Source organism: Marmota monax, unplaced genomic scaffold (assembly GCF_021218885.2).
Source record: "Marmota monax isolate L192 unplaced genomic scaffold, Marmota_monax_Labrador192_F-V1.1 WCK01_AAM20220418_F8-fsc00099, whole genome shotgun sequence".
Lineage (NCBI taxonomy): Eukaryota > Metazoa > Chordata > Mammalia > Rodentia > Sciuridae > Marmota > Marmota monax.
Window position 1 is genome coordinate 627009 of NW_026692126.1, and position 13395 is coordinate 640403.

General features: G+C 50.8%; 1 protein-coding gene across 14 annotated transcripts in view; it reads left to right on the forward strand.

The window, feature by feature from the left end:
- Plekha6 (pleckstrin homology domain containing A6) overlaps window positions 1–13395 on the forward strand; it is a 142475-nt gene that overhangs the window by 53666 nt on the left and 75414 nt on the right. Inside the window, exon 1 of one of the 14 annotated variants that reach the window (XM_046463226.2) lies at window positions 11576–11849. The exons of the other annotated variants lie outside the window; for them this stretch is intronic. The gene's annotated coding sequence lies outside the window, so the exon portion shown is untranslated. Of the gene's footprint in view, window positions 1–11575; window positions 11850–13395 lie in introns of those variants that run through there. 14 annotated transcript variants of the gene reach the window in all.

Below are 13395 nucleotides of genomic sequence, written 5' to 3' on the forward strand. Positions count from 1 at the left end.
TTGGTGGCTGGAAGGGGCTCTGTCACAGGGCTGGAGGAGGGCAGCCTGTTTCCACTCATCCCAGTTAGTCTGGCGGGAGGCCAGGAGCCTTGGCCTCCGGTTTGAGGTTCGCCTTGTCTTCCCGGGGCCTGGGCACCCGCCTCCTCCCTCCGCCTCCCTCCTCCTCCCATCCTCCAAGTCCCTTCCTCCTCCCCTCTGCCTTCCCTGACTTTCCTCCCCGTTCACTGGGAACACTTATCCGCCAGATGCCAGGGAAGCAAAGATGACTAAGACATGTCCTGTGGGCACTCGGAGAGCCTCGGGGTGACAGTAGGTAAACAAACGGTTGCATTACAGGTGACAGACTTGCCTCAGAAACACCCGTGAGCCAGAAATACATGTCACAGTGACAGGAACTCAAGAGGAGGGAACGGTCCCTCCATCAGGTGGGAACGGCGGGGGACCCCTCAGGGGATAGGCAGGGCCTCCCAACTCCAGAGGAGCCTGGTCTTACTGGGACTCCCTGCTGCCAGGCCTACATCAGTGGGTGACAACAGGAGCAGGTCCCCTGACTTCCCCTGATCTCAGTTTCCCCATTTGTTTAAAAACAAATGCGTGAGTCTTGCTATAGAATGACACATGTCCACAGCCGTCCTGGATTTGCCCAGCAAGAGGGGGTGTTGGTAAACGAGGACCCCGGGATTGGGGGGGAAATGGCCCAGGAGGCTGATGGGATGGGATGCCTGCTCCTCCTCTTGTTCCCAGCGCTCTGATGGAGGAGTTTGATGCGCTACATGCTCAATCCCAGGGCGAACGGAGCGCCTGGTACTGGGGGGACTTTGCACGGATATCAAGGCAGGAAGGAAGGAAGCCACAGCAGACTGGGGGAGTCAGGGACTCCCCAGGAACCAGGAGCCAGGAGAGGCCCCGAGCTTCCACTCTCCTGGCCTCTTCTTGGAGCCCACACTCAGAGTGGCCTCTGGCGAGGTCTGGGCCTCCCGGGCTATAAAACAGGAGATTCTCGAGCTCCGTGACATCCCTGGACCATGAAGAAGAAAAACGGACAAGATCAGCAAGACCCTGGGTCTTCTATAATGAAGGGTGTGGGAGAAACGCATGCCCCCCGTCCCGTGTATGCTGCTCAAATGAATAGAGCTCTTAACGCGCGCTGTGGGCATGAGCTCCGATGACCAAGTTCATTATCTCCAGCCATTGAGCCCGGCTTTCTGGACTTTACCATGGGACCCTGGAGGTGTGTTTCCCAAATTGGAGCAATTAGAAGATCACATTCCTTGCTTTTGAGGGGAGGGCATAAGTAGCTGCCCCCCTCACGGACAAGGCCACCCCCTTTGGGGTTCAGAGGAGAGGTGGCAGCAAGCGAGACAGAGACAGATGGAGCAGTGTGATGATGGCAAGTTCAAATCTTGGCCCTGCTGCTTCTTAGCTGTGCAGTAACTTAACCTCTCTGTGTTACGGTTCCCTCCCTTGTGAAAAAGGGATAATAATACCTACCCCATTGGCTGGTGTAGGAAGGAAGTGAGTGGATTGGAGAAGGGCTTAGCTGTGCTCCCAGGCTCCACCCACTTCATCCAGACGTGTTCCTCGAATCACTTCTCCCGCTTTTTTAAAGCCAGGTGGACAGACAGCTGTGAAGCCTTCTGAGTATTGGAAATTGTGTACATATGGAGACTTCTTAGCTTCTCCCACGTAATAGCTTTCCATTTTTCTCTCCACTCTGTAGATATTGCCTTGTAAGTACTGATATGTGTACCTGAGTGTGCACATGTCCAAACATGCACTCTGTGTGTACAAACATCGGAAACCACACTTTTATATGGCACTCGAATCAAGAACTTTCCCCAAAGCTCCGTGTCTCTTAACTGATAGGACCCTCATGACCAGGGGCCTTGTGGCCCCTGAGTAGAGGATTCTGAGGAGATGACCAGCTCCTTAGAGCTGCCAGAGGAGGTGAAGGCTGCAGGGCTCTTTCCCAACAAGAAGCCTGGCTGAGGGGACATTGCTGGCCCTCATTTTACTCATCCCACTTGGGTCCCCTGCCTGGAGCTGAGGACCCGGGCAATAAGTTCCTGGGGCCTCTTAACGGACTGATGGGTGTTCCAACACAGCACCTTGAGTTTTGCTTTTAGATTTTAACTTTTTTTTTTTAATCTAAAAAGGTCTTAAGGAAGGGAGGCAGCCATGTTCAAGGATGTGGACACAGCTTGGGGAGAGGGTGGCACAGGTCTTGTGGCTCCTGGTTCATGGCTGTGTCTGCTGCAGATCCCATGGCTGACGATGGCATTCCGGGAAGGTGCGTAGGAGAGGGGACAAAGGCGCCTGCCCTGTCTGGGTCATCCTTGGTGCCTCTGTGCTCACGCCCCGGGTGAGCCCTGGTGAGACATAGTAGAGGTTCCCTCCTGGGACACCCTGGGCGAAGTGTCACGGTCCTGGGACACCGTGGCTGCTTCTGTCCCCCCCGTGGTGCTGTCCTTCTGTAAGTCTGATGGCCATGATGACTTCCCTGGTGGGGAAGGGGCTTCAGTCGGTGAGTCTGGTTTCTGTATTGACTTCTCCAGTGGGAAATGGGTTTAAATCCCAGTCAGCCCCGATAAAGGTGAAACCAAGGATTGGGAGGCTAGAAAAGATGGACACCAAAGGAAGCTGTGACCCACAAGGAGGGGTCTGCATCCCTGTGGAATGAGTTAGCCAAGTTGCTGCCCCTTCTAGAACGGGGAGGAAGGAAAGGATCGGCTCAGGAGGTTCCGCCAACTCTAGGTCGGGGGAGGGAGCCCTGCACCGGCATCTGAAATGAGGGGCTGCCGGGGAGTTTGGGTACCCCAAGACGGACCCACAGGCGTCCCTGTTCTGAGTGACCTGCAGCTGCCTTTCGTGCAGCTGTCTCCCTGCGGCTAGCTTGGGTTTCCCGTGGGTCCGGGGAGCGCTCCCACACCCACCCGCTGCATCCTGTGTCAGGAAAGCCAGCTCTTCCCCATCCAGGGCCTCGCCCCCTCTCGCCAGTCGTGGTGTTTCTTTTCCTAGTTTAAAAAGTTAGGAAAATATTTTTCAGAGCTGTAGTTGCTCCTGAAGGATCGCAGCGTCCTCCCCCGGGGAGTGAGCCTTCCAAGATCACTTTATCTACTGATCCATGAGAAAATATTTACCGAGCAGGAGCCACCCTGTGCCACGCGCCAGGCATTGTGTGGATTGTGGGACTCCATCGGGGGGCCCCTAGTACTCTTCCAGCCGCATTTCATCCTGAGGAGTAAAGGAGACCATAAAGAGGAGCTTTTCCAACAGTGCACGCAGTAAACACGCAAGAAGTGTGACTTTGTTGTTGTGGGTATTACTCTCCATCCTTCCCTGGGGCCTCTTTCTAGAGTGCCTGCCTCCTGCATCCTCCTCTCTGATGCTGTGGGGTGGCCTCCTCCGAGCACCTCCCCAGCTCTCCATCCCTCACTGGGCTGCCTCTGATGGGAGGATGGTTTTGTTGGTTGGTTTGTCGGAATCGGTCTCTAGGTTGGAAGTTCCTTACCATGGAGGCTTGGGACACTTCCTTGGAATGGATGGATGATTGATGCATGCCCATCAATCAGTTCACTGGGGCGGGGCTTTCTGTCGGCCAAGGTGTTTTAAGAGGGGCTTTCTGGGGAAAGTGACGTTTGAGCTCAGCCTGAAAGTGGTGTCCACCCCGGCAGATTTGATTCAGACAGGCATCTGGGATGGAGTCTGGGGATCTCTTTTCTGGCAAAGCTTCTCAGGTTCTAAGATCATCATTGTGACTTAGGTCTGTGACCTTGAAAGACAGCTTGCTCTGGTGGCTGGTGAGGAGTAAGCCACCTGGGGAAAAGGAATGGGGGAGCAGGGTGGCCAGAAGCAGGAAGGCCTAAGGTCTTTGGGGGGAAATAAGATGTTCAGTTCAGCTGGATCAGAAAACTCACCCGGAACAGTGGAGTATGGCATTTTGAAAGATGTGTGGGGGAGTCGTGGGTCTCAGATGACAAGCCCGGAAGTGGGTGCTTGTGTGGCAGGCCAGGGGGAGGAGCAAGGGGCAACATGATGAAAGACCACTCCCTCCAGAAGAGAAATCTGCTTTATTTATTTATTTTTTGGGGGGGATGCTGGGGATTGAACTCAGGGGCACTCCACCATTGACCCACACCCCCAGCCCTTGTTTGTATTTTATTTAGAGACAGGGTCTCACTGAGCTGCTTAGGGCCTTGCTGTTGCTGAGGCTGGCTTTGAACTCACGATCCTCCTGCCTCAGCCTCCTGAGCCGCTGGGATTACAGGCGTGTGTGCCATTACGCCTGGCTACTTTCTTTTCAAAGCTCAAGGGCAGTGTCCTAAACTTGCTGTGTCACCCATTTCACTTGCCTCTTGGGGTCTAGCCTAACTCTTTCCTGCAGTCTCCAGTCCCAGTTTGTCTCATAGGAGTTGGGAAGTAGCGGGTATGGCCTGGTGATGACCAAGAGCAGTCATTCTCCCACTTCTGCTAGAAAGAACCCACACATCGTGGTGGAACAAGAGTGAGCGACAGGTTCTGGGCCAACCTGGCAGAGCTCCGGGGCTCCTGAGTTCTGTGCTGAGACCTCTAGGGGGTGGGTTGGGGCGACGGGAGCCCCTGTGGAATGCGAAGTCCTGGACTTGTCCCTGAGGCGCTGCTCCCCACTCCTCACCCCCAGTTCTGGCACACGTGCTGTCTCTTTGAAAAGTTGGCGGGCATCAGGACAGTCAGCCATCTCAGCCTCCCCTGCTCCACTGTGAGGCGGAGATGAAGTCGGGGAAGCCCCCGAGATAGGACTGGGGGGGAAAGACCAGGGAAGGGGCGCAGAGCAGGGTGCCGAGGTTTTCCTGTGTCTCGCCGCCGTAGTCTGCGCCAATGACCCTGGAGAGTGGGATCTCCCAGGAGCTACAGCGGTAGCAGCTGTCTTTTCCCTTCCAGTCTGCTGGGTTCGACTGTCCCAGGCTAGGGGGAGTGGTGACCAGGTAGAGAGCATCTTTTCCTCCCAGGGGCCTCCTCTGTGATTTCCCTGGACCCTTCCCTCACTTGTCTCTCACAGGAGGGTTGGTTGGAATTCCAGAGACCTTGGTCTCTAATAAAACAGAAAGCTTCCCTTGAGCAGGGAATCTCCCTCACCCCCCGGCTTTCATGGCAAGTGGAACATTCCATTTAAAGGGTGAAGCTTGAACAGGTGAGCTGCGGTGCAGACAGAGGGCTGGGCCACACAGGTGGGGAGAGTGCCACCTCCCCCTCTGCCGTCTTGCCAGTATGCTTGAGGGCACCTCGATTCCTGTGCCCTGGCCTCCTCCAAATGCCAGGATGGTGAGATAGGGCTCTGAGACACCTAAGGCGGCCAGGTAAGAGGACATCCTCTCAGAAGACTGTTCTTCCCGTCTAGGGACCTTCACTTGCTCACCCACCAGGGATGCTGTGTCCCGTAATTCCGGGGGGCACCGTTTACAATGTGCTGTACGGGAATAGCACCCTCTGGGGTTGTAGAAGCCGGAAAGTCTGAGCTACCAGATGAGTAGGAGGGCAGAATGGTACACTTCTCTGTGTTCTAGACAAACAAAAGGGACCTTTCCAGGAAGCTTGGGGGAGGGAGTTGCCTGTAAGAGGATCCCCTGGGTGGACACTCAGTGGGGTGGCTTGAACAGGTTTCTGCATTTGCTGCCAATTGCTTAATTAGACACCTACATGGTATTCTGTGCTAATGACCACGTCTCCCAGGGAGATGACAGATAAAAGGGTAGGTAGCTTCAGAGTGCCAGACGGAGGTCTCCAGGACAGGCCACTGGAGCACAAGGGGCATGGAGGTGAAGCATGGTGTGATTTCCTTGGGCCATGCAGACTGTGGACCATTAAGGAGGGTGAGAGGGTCATTCACCCCAGTGACCCAGAAGAGAAGCAGTGGGCCCAGGTCCTATTTCTGTCTCCAACATTTAACTTGCTTTGTGAGCTCCAAACGCCTGGCTGTGGTTTGTCCTTTTGAGAAATGGGGATGTCATCTCCTATGTCCAGGGATTCACTGAGCCAGGAGCCTGGCAATGCATGTGCTTCGGGATATGGGCAGGCCCGGATGGAAGGCAACCAGGAGTTTGTCCAGCACCCTGCAAGTGAGGTTGGAAGGAGAGGGAGGCGGCGAGCTCAGGCAGTTGTGTGGAATGTGTCCCTGACATTCAGAACCCCAGGGCTGGGGCTGGGGTTCAGCCATGGCGCACTTGCCTGGCATGTGTGAGGCACTGGCTTCGATTCTCAGCACCACATATAAATAAATAAAATAAAGGTCCATCAAAAACTAAAAAAATATTTTTAAAAAAATTCAGAACTCCAACAGATGACAGTCAGGAACCATTCTGAGTTTTGAAAACTAGACTGAAGGCCCTGCTGCAAATGTCCCAGAGTTTCCCAGAGGCACATGGATGCCGGGCATATTCTGCTGTTGGCAGGGGAACTTGAGTTGGTGATTCTTTGTGCCAACCCCCAGCACTTTCTAGCCCATCATCCTCAGCTTTGGGCTCTTGGGATGAGCCCATCATGCCTCCCTGGGCTTCTCCTGGCTTTCCCCAGCCAAATATTTACCCAAAGCAGGGCTGCCCAGAAAGGGTGCCAGAACCCAGGTAAATCTTGGGTTTGTGCTGCTCAAATAAATCCGTGCTTCATGGGCCACAGCCCCCACTGTGAGGCCCAGAGCAGGCTCTGCAAAGGCAGGCTGTGGGAAGACTCAGGGTGAGCACCACGCATGAGCTAGGGAGAGGCCACGCTGCCCCTGGGTGTCTCTGGGACGCTGGCATCCTGACTTTGGATGGTTTCTGGTCTTACTTCCTCCATCCCAGGAAGGTGTGAATGGCTCAGGAGGGTGGAATCTGGTGAGGCTCTGTAGGGCTGCTGTCTGCTGTCTGTCTCTCTCCTGTGTTTCTGACAGAATAGTCATTTCTGCCGATGCCAGGGACACAATAAGGTCGGTAGAAATGATCAACTCTCATAGAAGCACTGGATTGTGGCAAAAAAGACTCTGAATTCTGAAGTTGGCTTTGAATTTTGGCTTTGCTGCTTAGTACCACGGGATTTAGGGCAAGTTGGCAAACTCCTTTGATTTCTTGTGCTGTAAGTGGAACTCTTGCTGGGTGTGGGGGTGCATACCTGTCATTCCAGAGACTCAGGAGGCTGAGGCAGGAGGATAGGCTGAGGCAGGAGGATTGCAAGTTTGAAGCCAGCTTCATCACCTTAGAGACCCTGTTTCAAAAGAGAAAAGAAGAGGGGCTGGGGATGTTGTTCAGTGATAAAGTGCTCCTGAGTTTCAATTAAAATAAAAGAAAAGGGCTAGGGCTGTGGCTCAGCAGTAGAGTGCTCGCCTAGCACATGCGAGGCCCTGGGTTCAATCCTCAGAACCATATAAAAATAAATCAGTAAAATAAAGGTAGTATATCCAACTACAACTAAAAGATAAATATTAAAAAAAAAAAAGAAAAAAGAAAAGAAAGTGGGCCTCTTTCCACCTACCTAGAGTTTCTGTGAGATTTAAATAAGACCATATGCATAAAGGACCAGATGGTACCATCTTAATGCCTATTTTAAGAAGTGAGAGTGGGGAATGGACTGGGACCAGAGGAAGCACTTTGGCTTTTTAGGGGTTCAGTTTAGATCTCAGGATGCATTTTAGAGATCCGTGCAGCCATGGAGGATCATGAAGTTTCCTCCGAAAAAGAAATAAAATGATTCCCTTTACAGAATGTAACCTGAGTGCTCTCATGTTGGGAAGCTGGAAAAAGAACTATATTCAGTTTCATTCAATAAACATTTTTGAGCAAAGGTATTTTCAGTTCTTCCCAAGAGTCAATGATTTCGTGTCTTTTAAAACCCTTTGAACATCTTGGAAGGAAGAAATATTTGAAAACTCTATTATATTTGGCAGTTTTCATTAGTTTTTTGTTATGCACTCAGGAAGTCTCATCTGTTTGGTTCCAAAAGTAGAAACAATGGGTGGAAGCAGAAAAGCTTTCCAACAACGGCAAGGTCCCTTCCAAAACGTGAGCCTGCTGTCCCCACAGCAGTCCAAGGAGCACGTGGATGATCGTCTTTATCTTCCATGGTTTCCATGGAGGGTTTCCAGCACTGGATGGAGGAGCAGGCTGCTTACTGCTGGGGTCCCTCCGAAATGTATGAGCCTCTTGTTTGGGAATCAACAAACCCCCAGCTGATACAGGAGGGGGAGGTTCCCTACTCTGCAGGTTAAAGCACCAGGGATTGGAATTAGGGGGAAATTCCCCTGGGGTTTCCTGACTTCCCTTTCCAAGTAGGCTCCTTTTCTTTGGATCCAATTCCCACCGGCACCTTTTTTTTTTTTTTTTTTTTTTAGGTACTGGGGATCAAACTCAGGGGTGCTTAATCATTAAACCATATCCCCAGCACACACACACACCCCCCCCCATGCTTTTTTTTTTCTCTCTTGTTTTGAGACAGGGACTCGCTAAATTGCTGAGGCTGGCCTCGAACTTGTGACCCTCCTTCCTCAGCCTCGGAGCTGCTGGATTACAGGTGTGCGCCACTGTACCCGGCTCCACTCTGATACCTTTCTTCTCCCCAAATGTGCTTTACTTCCACCTCTTCCAAAGGCTTTGAGCTTTTGTGCACTCTCACTCAATCTGCTGCATGGTGCAGAACCAGCTTCTCTTCCAGGTGGATCTTTCCCTGTATTCCTGACCAGCTCCAGGAGGCTGGGAGGGTAGAATCGCGCAGGGTATACTGCATTCCTGCTAGGCACACATGTGGGAGCCAGCCGAGAGGGAAAGCAGAGAGTTGCCACAAAAAGCCCAGTCCTTGTAGAGCTCCAACCTGTTCCTTGGAATTTAGCTTTACCTACACAGCTGAGGGTGTGAGGCCGGGTGTCAACAACCACTGAGTGGCAAGGACAGCAGGAGTGGAGGGGATGGTGGTAGATGCCCAGTAGTGGGCTAATGCATCTTGGTGAACTGGGCTAGTGGACTATGGATCTGATTCCTGTTGGCATGAAAGGCTATGAAGGGAGAGAGTGAGAGCTAGCCTAGCAGATATGAACCCATCTGACTTAATATTAACACTGATGGAAATAAGACCACTGAGGTGGGGAAGCCACTGATAATTGTGGGGTTTTTGTTTCTTTATTTGTTTTGGTTTGGTTTTGACACTAGGGATTGAACCCAGGGTACTTAACCACTTTTTTTTGGTATTGTATTTAGAGACAGGTCTTGCTGAGTTGCTTGGGGCCTCACTAACTTGCTGAGGCTGGCTTTGAACTCGTGATCCTCCTGCCTCAACCTCCTGAGCCATTGGGATTACAGGTGTGCGCCACCTGCCCGCCTACTAATAATTGTTTTAACCTGCATAGGTTATATTATTCAAATGGTACAGAAAAGTCCTCTGCAAAGGTCTCCTTCCTGCCCATCTCTGATCTACCCGGTGTCCACTGTATCCTTCCTGAGATGCTTTAAGCCAAGGGTCAGCCAGCTATGACCCACGGCCCAAGTTGGGCCCACCACCTAATTTTGTATAATCCATGCACTAAGAATGGTGTTTACATTTTAAACAGTTGGAAAAAAATCAAAAGAAGATCATTTCGTGATACGTGAAAATTAATATGACATTTGGACTTCAGCTTTCACAGGTGGCGTTTTGGTGACAGTCATGCTTGTGCATTTATACTCATTGTCTCTGGCTGTTTTTGTTTTACAAAGGCAGAATTGAGTAGTTGCAAGAGTCTGTGGCCCATGAAGCTGGAAATGTATCATCTCATCCTTTACCTAGGTTTTGTTGACTCTAGAAATAAAACAAATAAAATATAGGTAGTTATAAATTATTTTTGACATAAATGGTAGCATATTTAATGATTTCTACCTTCATTCACTTTGCCTTGGAGCCAGTACTACACCAACACTGTAATAAAATAAAATCTTTTTTTTTTTTTTTTTTTGGTGATGCTGGGGATTAAACCCAGGGTCCTTTTGATTTGAATTAGGGTCTCACTAAGGTGCCCAGACTTGCAATCCTCTGGCCTCAGTCTCCCCAATAGCTGTGCACCACTGCCCCTGGCTTAGAGTCAATTTGATTTTAGACATGCTGGGTTTAAGGCAAAGACCAGTTACCCAGAGCCTGGGTAGCCCCCTGGAAATAAATGCTCAGTAGGTGGATGGGTTCATGGTCTAGAAGCTTGGAGCCTGGGGGTGGAGATCTGAGGAACAACTGTGAGGAGGTCTTTAGTGGGGATATGCCTGTGACACTGCAGATCAAAGATGTCCCTGGACAGAAATGAAGTACTGTTCACAGTAAACTGTGAAGGTTAACAGGTTGACAGAAAGGCAGTGAATGAGGAGCATTAAACTAACTCCTGAAGGAACAATAAGTACTAAAGGCAATTGATAGTTCTCTTCTTGATTCAGAAATAAGCTAATAAGAGAAAGTGTAGAGTGCCTACTGTGTGTCTCCTGCCATATACATGGTCCTCACCACTGATTTTTTTTTTTTTGTACTAGGGATTGAACCCAGGGGTGCTTAACTACTAAGCCATATCCTCTGCCTTTTTTTTTAAAAAGAAAATTTTTTTTAGTTATAGTTGGACACAGTAGCTTTATTTAATTTGTTTATTTTTATGTGGTGCTGAAGATCGAACCCAGCCTTACACTCTACCACTGAGCCACAACCCCAGCCCTCCCCAGCCATTTTTGTTTTTTATTTTGAGACAGGGTCTTGTCAAGTTGCTGAAGGCCTCACTAAGTTGCTGAGACTGACTTTAAACTTGTGATCCTCCTGCCTCAGCCTCCCGAGTTGCTGGGATTACAGGCGCTCACCACCGTGCCCAGCACACGGTTCCTTATTTAACTGTTACTCTCTGAGGTTGCATCATTAACTCATTTTACAAATGAGGAGATGGAGGCTCAGGGAGGTTAAGGGACCTTTTTCTCACCATCAGTTAATGATTCAAGTGAGTATGTATTTGCAATAAGGCCTCTTCTTTCCCTTGTATCAATTAAGGTACCACCTTGGGCTGGGAGCCCTCCTGGGCTTTGCCAACCCATTTCTGGTTCCAGCTCTCTCATATGCAAAAGAGGCATTTGTCACCGTGCCGGCTGCAGTCTTTTCCTGTTCTCACCTAGCCTGAGTCTATTATGGGTGAAAACATAAGGGAAAGAGATGGTCCTCTAAGAGTGAAATGCAGAAAACTGGAAGAGGAGAGGAAGGTAAGTTTAGCCCTTTGTATGTATCAGACCCAGCTCTTTGGCAGATCCTTAGAGGAGAATATTATTCCTTGATCTGGAAGAAGATTCTGCAATCTCTGTGCCTAGGCTGGGAACTTGCCTATCACCCTCATTCCACAATCCCGAGCTCTGCTGAATTAAGTACCTGCACTTGAACTGCAGGAGGCGTTGGGGCTGGAAAGCAGTAGACAGTGCTGGGCAGGTCTCTGGGTGCCTGCGCTGTGGCTCGCTTTCCGAGGAGCTGCAGCTAGGGGGCTGTCTGATGTTACCGAGGAGCGGCGGGGTGGGAGCCAGGGGAAGGCGAGGGCGTGAGCCATCAGGCTCCAGGAGCCGGGGGTGTGAGTGTGTTTATGTAGGACCCAGCCAACCTGCAGTTTCAGATTTCAGAGTCAGCTTGCCGGGGAGACTTGCCCTCGGTTTTCAGTCCGTGCTGGAGCAGGGAGAGAGCCCACACCAGAGTCTTGCTGGGGAGCTGGGGAAATTCTCCCTCCCGGGGCTCTCTCCCTGTCTCCTTCCTTCTCACGCACGAGGGCTGCATCGGCCACCCTGGGCAGTGTTCTTGCACCAGGAGTTTTGCTCCTTTGCTTCCTGGTCAGCGTCTGCCATCTCCTAGTTGGGTTCCGACTTTCAGCATGAAAGGTAAAATCGAGGTTCCTGGGAATCTCGGCTGGAAAGAACTGGGCTACCCAAACCTGTGGGGAGGACCAGGGAGAAAGATGCATGTGCTGGACACAGAGGACTATGTCCTAGCAAGGGATGAGACAGAGAAAGAGGGAGAGAGACTGTGTGTGTGTTGCATGCGCATGCGGGTCTGGGGCATGCCCTTTCGTAGTTGGGATGCAAATCACCTTTCCCTCTTTCCTTTCATTCCTCTTTCTCTCCTTACAAATAAGAATATCCCATAAATGTCCATCTTCCTGGGGTTTCCCATCAAGAAGTTAGTGAACATTTTTAATTTTTGGAATAGAATGTGAATATTTCCTCACTTGGCGTCAGGGGTTGCAGAGAGAATTTAGAGACGTTGTCCACACTGAAGATGCATAACCTAGAGTCGGCCCTGGGTTTTTATTTTATTTATTTATTTAAGTACCTGGGATTGAACTCAGGGGCAATCTACCACTGAGCCACATCCCCAGCCCTATTTTGTATTTTATTTAGAGACAGGGTCTCACTGAGTTGCTTAGTGCCTCACTGTTGCTGAGGCTGGCTTTGAACTTGCAATCCTCCTGCCTCAGCCTCCAGAGCTGCTGGGATCACAGGTGTGCACCACTGTGCTGTGACCGGAATGATTCCAGCCTGGGCTCCGTGTGCAGTTAGACTGAACCAGCCTAAGAATTCTGAGCTCCCAGACCAGCGCCAGGAGCACTTTCTTCTGCCTCAGAATGGGACAGGAAGGAGGCCAGTGCCTTGGATGGGTGGGGCTGGCATTCAGCCTGAAAACAAATTTGGGTGGGGAGGTGATTGGTGGGTGGTGGGTGAGGCTGGCTGAATGCGGCTCTGTCTTCTCTGTTCATTTCCTGTGTTATCAGTTGCAAGGAGCAGAGATCAGAGAACTACCTTGTACAGGGGGTTGGTGGGCGGGCAGCCTGGCCTAGCTGCCAAGACCCATTTGAGCAGTGGCTGGCCCTGTGGCAGCACATGCTGTGGGGCCTGATCCAGCAAGAGAGGTGGGTGGGCGGGGATGAATGGGACTCAGCAAGAGGCTGGAGGTGGTTTTTGTAAAGCAGATTGGGGTGGGGAGATATGCTTTGGTAGGGGAGCGTCCTGGAGAGAGCTGGAGGCAGAAACCTAGGGTGGTTATAAAGGAAATAAGAAGTGGGGGCTGGGGAGCCCTAAACTCTGATGCATTCCAGACTTGCAGCCCATCCAGAGATCTCAACTCTGCAGAGAGATAATCTGGGATAGGTGAGAAAACCAGGGTTCGCCTACTCACTTCTGAATATAATGAGATGATGTGAGCTGGGCACCATGCAGTAAAAACATATTTTGAACACACGAAATCAGACGGTGCAGTTGAATTTGGGAGGCAATCACATTGCTGTTTATTAGACAACATAATTAATAGTTTGTACAGTTATTTTTGAAACTTTGGGTATTTAAGAAAATTTTTAGATTTATATCGTTAGCTACTTCCAAATAGAATTTGCAGCATTATTGTATGTTTGGTAGATGGTGCTGTGCGTGA